Source organism: Alosa pseudoharengus, unplaced genomic scaffold, assembly GCF_046254945.1.
Source record: "Alosa pseudoharengus isolate Yale_2024_CS ecotype anadromous, Long Island Sound unplaced genomic scaffold, YU_APseudo_1.1 YU_APseudo_1.1_scf_3, whole genome shotgun sequence".
In the NCBI taxonomy this organism is placed as follows: Eukaryota; Metazoa; Chordata; class Actinopteri; order Clupeiformes; family Clupeidae; genus Alosa; species Alosa pseudoharengus.
Window position 1 is genome coordinate 39,698,998 of NW_027468718.1, and position 9,530 is coordinate 39,708,527.

General features: G+C 37.1%; 1 long non-coding RNA gene across 1 annotated transcript; it reads right to left on the reverse strand.

Moving 5' to 3' along the window:
* Positions 1–1,059: 1,059 nt before the first annotated feature.
* On the reverse strand, positions 1,060–8,427 carry LOC143099779 (uncharacterized). Its single transcript, XR_012981755.1, has 3 exons — positions 8,407–8,427; positions 3,922–4,026; positions 1,060–1,223 (listed from the first exon to the last, which is right to left on the reverse strand). It is a non-coding gene; the product is annotated as an uncharacterized LOC143099779 (long non-coding RNA).
* Between the last annotated feature and the right edge of the window lie 1,103 nt (positions 8,428–9,530).

The following is a 9,530-nucleotide window of genomic DNA, read 5'->3' on the forward strand; positions in this document are numbered from 1 at the left end:
TTCTAGCCTGTCAATCCTTGAAATACAGAACTACCAGCTAGCCACCAAACATCGATGTACTCTGTCTTACTTATAGGAACGTATTTCCAACCTCTTAGTGTAGTAGACTGTCACTTATTAGATAGCCATCAAACATCGATGTATGTAGTTATTTCCAACCTCTTACGTGTGTCACTTAATATTCATTTCTATACAAACCAAGACGGCGGATTCCTAAAGAAACACAAGCACCCACACGTGTATCTAAATTAGCTATGTACCAAAAATACATGTTACCGTGACTCAAAGAGCTGTAAACAGTGTTGAAGGCTGCGTGTAGAAATCCGCTTGGAGCTCCAGTGGAAATTTGAATTGCGAACTAGCCTGTCAAACCTTGAAATACAGAACTACCCAGCTAGCCACCAAAACATGCAGTCTTACCTACTGTTTGTAATTTAAAGAAAACATTTGTTGCAGTAGGCTCCGAAATTGCAAACTTCTAGCCTGTTAATATACGGCTCTTCTATTTCTTATCCTGCACTGCCACCTAGTTATATAGATATATATATATATATATATATATATATATATATATATATATATATTTCATCGCTTACAGCCCGACAACATTCGTCAGTGAATATTTATGGGCACAACCCTCCTACCTGACATGAGGTTAAAACGAGACCGTCGATATATCCTCGATATATCGGACATTACAATTTATGTCATATGATTTACATGCAAACTACCGGAAACATTGACGTCGTTAACCCAACCCTTGACAAAACCAAATCAGACTAAAGAAATTGACGAGCTATACATGTGTGAATAAAATGGGCAGCAAATTAAATTCATTTCTGTGAATCTTACTTTAAGTACCTTTAGTTTAAATCAATGTTTTCTTAAGTTTAAACAGGCCACTCTTGTAATATGATGTCTAGGCTACCTTTGCTTCTAATTAAATATACATTTCTAAAATATATAATTTCTAATATCAGCTGATTACACACATAAACAGTAAAATTAAGCTTGTCCATACATTTGGAAATCCATTACCACAAATGACAAACAAAACAATTCCAGAGAAAACAGTGGACATGTTTATTAGTGTCTAAAGTGTTCCACAATGTGTGTTGCATCTTGTAAAGATATTCATGAGAAATCAAGTTTCAGTGTCCATGTCTGGTCGGTGCCAGTCCAAAGGTAGATCAATGTCTCACTGTCCATTGAGGCCTGTCAACCTGTGAAAATAAAACCAACAAACAATCAGTGTTTTAAACCGGTTTTAAAAACTGTGGAAGAACTTTAGCTTAAAGGTCTATAAATACAGAGTCTGAAATAAGTCTGAAATAAGGTTTTTGTCTCTTTAGTAGTTTATTAATCTCTGTGCAAAGAGGTCTCATAACAGATTTCCACGCTCTGGCTATTCTAAATGCAAAAATGCATCAGGGAGTTATGACAAAACCGTAACTGTTAACAAACTAGATCCTAATAGAAAGCTGTTAGCTTCCCTAAAGCTACAGGTATAAGGTAGGCCTATTTACAACATAAATTGTCAATAGGCTATGCTGGCGACACATATAAAATCTCCTTTGGAAACCAATGGCTTACGCCTTACAGTATCAAGCTGGCACATCGTGGCGAAAAGTTTATAAAATTCACGCAGCTCCGTGAATCACGGAAAGCGCGAATTAATTAGTCACTTCTAAATGGGACCCACTACACAGTAGCTTAAGGTTTGTTGCTAAAGCAGCCATAATGAAAGCCATAATGAAGGTGTCATTGTTTGGATACTTCACACACACGTGCTTTTTAATCTCACAGACTACAACTACCAAGCTGGAATCAAAGCACATCGATTCCCCTCTCACACCCTGCACGCACTTCAAACAAATAAACAGGCGTCTCAGTCTCACGCATGTATAGCCATAGGCAAAACTGTATCAGACCGGTGTACCGTTGGTAAATCTTCCATTGCACAGAATGATTTTTGTAGCACGTGCAACAAATAATATTACGATTATGTGTACAGCCCTGCCTTGGATACATCTCTCAAAGTGCGCTCTAAAATATTTGGTTTAGATGTAGATCATCACGGGTGCGTTAATTTTGAAAATAGAGTATTGAAGTAGCCTAGTGGGTGTTTGGGAATGAACAGAGCCGGACAGTAACGGAGTACATTTACTTGAGTACAGTACTTGAGTACAATTCTGAGGGATCTGTACTTTACTCGAGTATCATTTTTGGGGAGTACTCATGGCTTTACTCAAGTGCATTTGAGAGGCAAATATTGTACTCTTTACTCCACTACATTTCTATCCATAACCGTGAGTACCCGTTACTTCTTCTAAAAAAAATAAGGAAAAAAGAAAAATCTCGGAAACCCTCATTTTGTTGTTTCCCTCTCAAACGTGATTGGATTGTGCAGGCGCCACTGATTGGGACAGCCTATCAGCAATCACCTTCAGCTTTCCCCCAAAGTCAACTCTATGGTCATGTAACCCCTTCTTAACGGGTGTGTGCATAGACACTAGTTACAATACATAACACAATGGCGCAAACAGGATCCTGAAGGTCTCAGCGGTGGAATGGTGAGCTGGCTGAGATTCCTGAATACCAGTAGGCTAACAATTAAGTACAATCAAAGAATTAAATAGCGCGGTGCCTCCACTGTAAAAATACTACACTTACCGTATAGCTCGTGTATAGTGTATTCCTACAGAATTTAAATAATCAATGTGGAAATGGTCCAGTAATCTAGTGGTGGATGCATACAAATGAATTGCCAATACACCCAAAAGTATAATGAAATGTAACAATAAAATATTTATTTCATAAAGAGCTTCAATCAGAAATAGAGGGTGAACCTAATGTTCACCTTGACTGGCTGCAGGAGAAAGTTAACCGAACGTTAACAGTAGCTAATGTCGGCTAGCCTGTTAGGTTACAGAGCTAAACGTTACCAGTGTGAATAAACTTATACAATATGAACAATATACAACAAGTATATAAATCACAATAATGATCACAACAAAATAATAGTAATCATAGAATAATAAAATAACCCAACCCAAGTTTTCACAGAGATGAATACCTCAGTATCTTTAGTTCTGAGAGACTCTCTTTGCTCTTTTTACTAGAGATGCTCCGATCAGCATTTTTGGGGCCGATCACCAAAATCATGATCTGCCGATTGCCGATCACAGAATGGCAGGGGAATGGGAATCTTTTATCTATAATCTATCAGAATTTGCACCAATTGTACCAATGATTGCACCATTACTAGTAGCTAAACATATTTAGTAATTTGAATACTTCATATTGATTTTGAAACTATTACACTTAGGCATATCGTTAATGTGGTGTATAGGTCTAATTTAGTGCACATTGGTGATGTGTAGGTGTAATTGAGTGCCTGTCACTTTAAGAAATACGTGAGAGTAATTATCAGTCTCACGGTTTTAGGCTAGTGAATACAAGTTGCGCATAGTGCCAAATGTAATGTAATAGTGCATAAGGATGCAATGTGGATGCAATTAATTGTTTTCTATGTCATTAGATAACAAATCGAAGAAAATCTTTCTGGGATCATAGAGGAGATAAGTGTCTTGCAATGTTCATTAATGATTTTAGTGAGCACTAGGGCCTACTGACAGACGTAATATGAGCTAGCGGGATAGTTAGCAAGGAGCTCTCTCCAGATGTATAAGTTTGCCATGGTTGCGTAGTAGATTTGCGTAAGCTCAAAGTGGTTCACTGTGTGTGTGTGTCTGCGTGAGGCTATGTTCAATTAAACTCGGTAGCTTATCCGTATAGCCTCGCATTCAGGCCACTTCAATCGGAGCATCACTACTTTTTACATCAAATTATGGTGCCAGTTAACCTCCATACTCCATGGGAACATGAAAGTAAGACTTGTATAGTTGAAAGCCCACTCACCACATCAAGATGCAGGCCACGAGTGGGGTGTTAGTAGGACAAGACACCTGTCTCTGCCGGGAGTAATGCGGAGTGAATGCTGAAGGTGGTCTTTTTCGTTGAGGCCTGACGGACAACAAAGGACAAACAAATTTAGGACAATCATTGACCCTTGTACAAACTTCACAAGGACATACATAGAAAAGCATGACCACTGCTGTGTATAACATACATCGAACTAGAACAGGAAGTTTTCATGTGTTATCATGTTTATGATTAAAATGTATTCGCTGACGCTTTTAGTCCTTGGTTAAAACATAATTCTCATAAATCTGTTTCAGTTGGTTTCACCTAGCTCGAGTTACCAGGCAGCCACAGCGCTACAGTCTTGGGGCATGAACATGGGCAGTAAGTGTAACGGCTGTAGCTGCCTGGTAAAGAGGTCTATGCGAAAATCGCAGGAATTCCCCTTTACTATTTCGGAAAATCATAGAGTGTTAATAATAGGGAAAAAATAAAAACAATATGCAGGTTACAAGGCAGCCACAGCACTACAGTCTTGGGGGCATGAACATGGGGGCTCATGAGCATGCCCCCAAGAGTGTGGTGCTGTGGCTGCCTGGTACAGAGGTCTATGCGAAAATCGAGTGGACAATGGAGAAAACGCTTAGCTTACTCCGTTTATGACAGAAATTAACTTGGTGCCAACATGTTGTAGAAACACAACCTACAACACTGCGTTTGGTGCAAATCTCCTTTACTTTTGTTGGTTAGGCTATAGTCCGCTATTCACTAGGCTCACCGCAAGTGCATACACAATGTTTTTGGCCAAGTTTTGCTTTAATCCAGTTTACCTTCGTTTCTACCAGTCGTTGCTTTTTTTTTCCCTGCGTCGAATTGCGATTGAGTGCGCATCTAATGTAACAGTGGTGTCTCTGCGGAGACATCCACTCTCCATGTTTCATTTTTGCTGTTGTTGCGAGCGAACTAGTAGGCTACGATATGGGAAATGCTTTCAATACGATCTGTATTTCCTCTCCCGATACACGTAAAAAAAACAACGATTTCATAGGTCTACAACTATAAGATTGACTCGGTCGAGTACCGTGGTAAAGTTGGTTTTATATTGGACGTTGGATATTCGACACATTCGAAAAATCTATTTAGCACTGACTACGAGGGTCGAGTTTGTGTCAAACCAACTTTAATGTGTTTAAACAAGGCCTGCCTATATTACACAAAGCTTCTTTTGTCCAAAAACCCATGTTTTGATTTTATGAATTTTTTAGCCTGATAAAAGATTTCAATCTATTATGCGGCTTCACCTTTTGACTTACCCATACTAAAACACATCTCCTGAACTCGGCTTACTGCCCTTTCTAGTACACAAAGCTTCTTTTTCCCTAAAACTTACTCTTTGATTTTATACAATTTTTAATGTTAAATGTTTCAAATCTATTATGCGGCTTGCCCTTTTGACCTACCCATGTCAAAACACATCTGGTGAACTCGGATTACTGCTCTATATAGTACACAAAGCTTCTTTTTCCCAAAAATCCATTCTTTGATTTTATAAATATTTTTTAATGTAAAAAAAATGCTTTAAATGCTTTAAATCTATTATGCGGCTTGACCTTTTGACCTAACCATGTCAAAACACATCTGTTGCACTCAGCTAACTGCCCTACATAATACACAAAGCTTCTTTTTTCCAAAAAACTCACTCTTTGATTTTATATTAATTTTTTACTATTCAAAAATGCTATAAATCTATTATGCGAATTGACCTTTTGACCAACCCATGTCAAAACACATCTGCTGCACTCAGTTAACTGCCCTACATAGTACACAAAGCTTCTTTTTTTCAAAAACGCACTCTTTGATTTTATATAATTCTTTTACTATTCAAAAATGCTATAAATCTATTATGCAGCTTGACCTTTCGACTTACCCATGTCAAAACACATCTGTTGCACTCAGCTAACTTGCCTACATAGTACACAAAGCTTCTTTTTTTCAAAAACGCACTCTTTGATTTTATATAAATTTTTTACTATTCAAAAATGCTATAAATCTATTATGTGCCTTCCCCTTTCGACTTACCCATATTAAAACACATCTGCTGCACTCGGCTAACTTGCCTACATAGTACACAAAGCTTCTTTTTTTCAAAAACACACTCTTTGATTTTATATACATTTTTTACTATTCAAAAATGCTATAAATCTATTATGTGCCTTCCCCTTTCGCCTTACCCATATCAAAACACATCTGCTGCACTCGGTTAACTGCCCTACATAGTACACAAAGCTTCTTTTTTTCAAAAACGCACTCTTTGATTTTATATTAATTTTTTACTATTCAAAAATGCTATAAATCTATTATGCGACCTGACCTTTTGACCTACCCATGTCAAAACACATCTGCTGCACTCAGCTAACTGCCCTACATAGTACACAAAGCTTATTTTTTTCCAAAGCCCACTCTTTGATTTTATAGATGTTTTATTATCAAAAAATGCTATAAATCTATATTATACATTTATTGAAAATTTAAAAAAATCCAGTTGATTTACACAGCCAAATGGAACTTTGGATGGAAAACAAAATATAGTTAACTTAATAAATATAAATGATGTATGTCTACCTACAAAGAGGTAGCTTGTTTTTTTGCATTTTTGAATAGTAATAAATTAATATAAAATCAAAGAGTGAGTTTTTGGAAAAAAAAAGCTTTGTGTACTACTGTATGTAGGACAGTTAGCTGAGTGCAACAGATGTGTTTTGACATGGGTAGGTCAAAAGGTGAAGGCACATAATAGATTTATAGCATTTTTGAATAGTAAAAAAATAATATAAAATCAAAGAGTGCGTTTTTGAAAAAAAGAAGCTTTGTGTACTATGTAGGGCAGTTAGCCGAGTGCAACAGATGTGTTTTGACATGGGTAGGTCAAAAGGTGAAGGCACATAATAGATTTATAGCATTTTTGAATAGTAAAAAAATAATATAAAATCAAAGAGTGCATTTTTGGACAAAATAAGCTTTGTGTACTATGTAGGGCAGTTAGCCGAGTGCAGCAGATGTGTTTTGACATGGGTAGGTCAAAAGGTCAAGCCGCATAATAGATTTAGAGCATTTTTGAATAATAAAAAAATAATATAAAATCAAAGAGTACGTTTTTGGACAAAATAAGCTTTGTGTATTATGTAGGGCAGTTAGCTGAGTGCAGCAGATGTGTTTTGACATGGGTAGGTCAAAAGGTCGATTCGCATAATAGATTTATAGCATTTTTATAAAGTAAAAAATTAATATAAAATCAAAGAGTGAGTTTTTGGAAAAAATAAGCTTTGTGTACTATGAAGGCCAGTTAGCTGAGTGCAACAGATGTGTTTTGACATGGGTAGGTCAAAAGGTCAAGCCGCATAATAGATTTATAGCATTTTTGAATAGTAAAAAATTAATATAAAATCAAAGAGTGAGTTTTTGGAAAAAATAAGCTTTGTGTACTATGAAGGCCAGTTAGCTGAGTGCAACAGATGTGTTTTGACATGGTTAGGTCAAAAGGTCAAGCCGCATAATAGATTTAAAGCATTTTTTTTACATTAAAAAATATTTATAAAATCAAAGAATGGATTTTTGGGAAAAAGAAGCTTTGTGTACTATATAGAGCAGTAATCCGAGTTCACCAGATGTGTTTTGACATGGGTAGGTCAAAAGGGCAAGCCGCATAATAGATTTGAAACATTTAACATTAAAAATTGTATAAAATCAAAGAGTAGGTTTTAGGGAAAAAGAAGCTTTGTGTACTAGAAAGGGCAGTAAGCCGAGTTCAGGAGATGTGTTTTAGTATGGGTAAGTCAAAAGGTGAAGCCGCATAATAGATTGAAATCTTTTATCAGCCTAAAAAATTCATAAAATCAAAACATGGGTTTTTGGACAAAAGAAGCTTTGTGTAATATAGGCAGGCCTTGTTTAAACACATTAAAGTTGGTTTGACACAAACTCGACCCTCGTAGTCAGTGCTAAATAGATTTTTCGAATGTGTCGAATATCCAACGTCCAATATAAAACCAACTTTACCACGGTCGATCGAGTGATGGCCACAGGAAAACCTACTCATAAGTCCTAATAGCTCGTCGCTTTAGGCGCAAATGGTTAACAAACCAGAGGCTGAACCATGGCGCTTAGCTATAAACTGAGGAAAAGGTTAATAAACAGACATGTATTTACTCTACCGATACACGTAAAAAAACAAGGTTCCATAGGTCTACAACTGTAAGATTGACTCTGACCGAGAGTTGGAAAACCCATTCACAAATTAGACTGTTAGCCACTGTTAGACTTACATTTCTTCTCCCGAAATAACTATGCTAGGCTAGGGTAACATTACTTATAAGACCAAAGGACTGATTAACGTTGTTTTCATGAGAGAAAGTGATAGTTGTGTAACTTCAAAAATGTTATCAAGCAATTGTTATGGTAAATTCGAGTAATTCATGTACTTACCTTGATCGGTGGAGAGTTGTTAGCTGGAGGGTGGTGATCTGCCGTTTCCCACGACAAGGTGATATCCAAGAGTCGTTTTTCAGAAAATATAGCCTTTGGCTGAGGATTGCTTTTGACAATGGAAGTGCTACTCTGAGAGCGGCAGGAATAATAAACTTCTGCTGCCGTTATACTTATATGATGTTTCCACTAGCATATGAGCTAGTTTACGGTTGATTTCACTAGCGCTACTGTCAAACAGCAATACAATAGCATTAGCTGCTAGCTAAATAACTCGCAAATATGAGCTAGTTTACAGTTGATTTCACTACTGTCAAACAGCAATACAATAGCATTAGCTAAATAACTCGCAAATGAGCTAGTTTACGGTTGATTTCACTACTGTCAAACAGCAATGCAATAGCGTTACACTTAAGAAACAATTAAAAAATATATCAAAGTATAACCTAAAGTTATCTTATTTTCCCGCGATTACAGCAGGGTTAATCAGACAGCGTTGTTTGCAGTCGTAGGTGACGTCACACAAACCAGCCAATCACACCACTGTTGCTGTGAAAGGGTCCACTTTAAATATTAAAACTTTTACCTCAGGCATCGCTTGAGCAACTACGCTTCAAACCCAGCCGAATTCTACTCTCGACTTTGGACGAATGAGGTGGCGACACATCATCTATTATGACGTAATCATGCAGATCTGGTAACCCGTGCAGATCAGGTACCCACACTTGTGGGTATCACACAGGTCAACAAGCCTGATTTAGAAAAGCATTCTAAATTCTAGAAGCTCGCGACAATAACATTAGCAGCTACTTCACTAACTGCCACTGAAGTAAGACTTCTCTGCTGACTACGGTCTGCACTGCTTTCATCTACATATAGACACTGCTATTTTTAGATCTTTATCTCAGAGAAAATAATTATTCAAATCACCGCTAAAGACCACTGTCACCACCACTGGTAAGTTACGTTACGTTTTGCGCTGAGAGCTAACTAAGGTATTTCCAAACCTCTTTCTTAGCCTAGAAAGTGCTAACGTTAGCTGCTAACGTTATGTGTCACTTAATATTAATTTCTACACAAACCAAGAACCAAACTAGATTTAGTTCAAATCTACACACCTATGG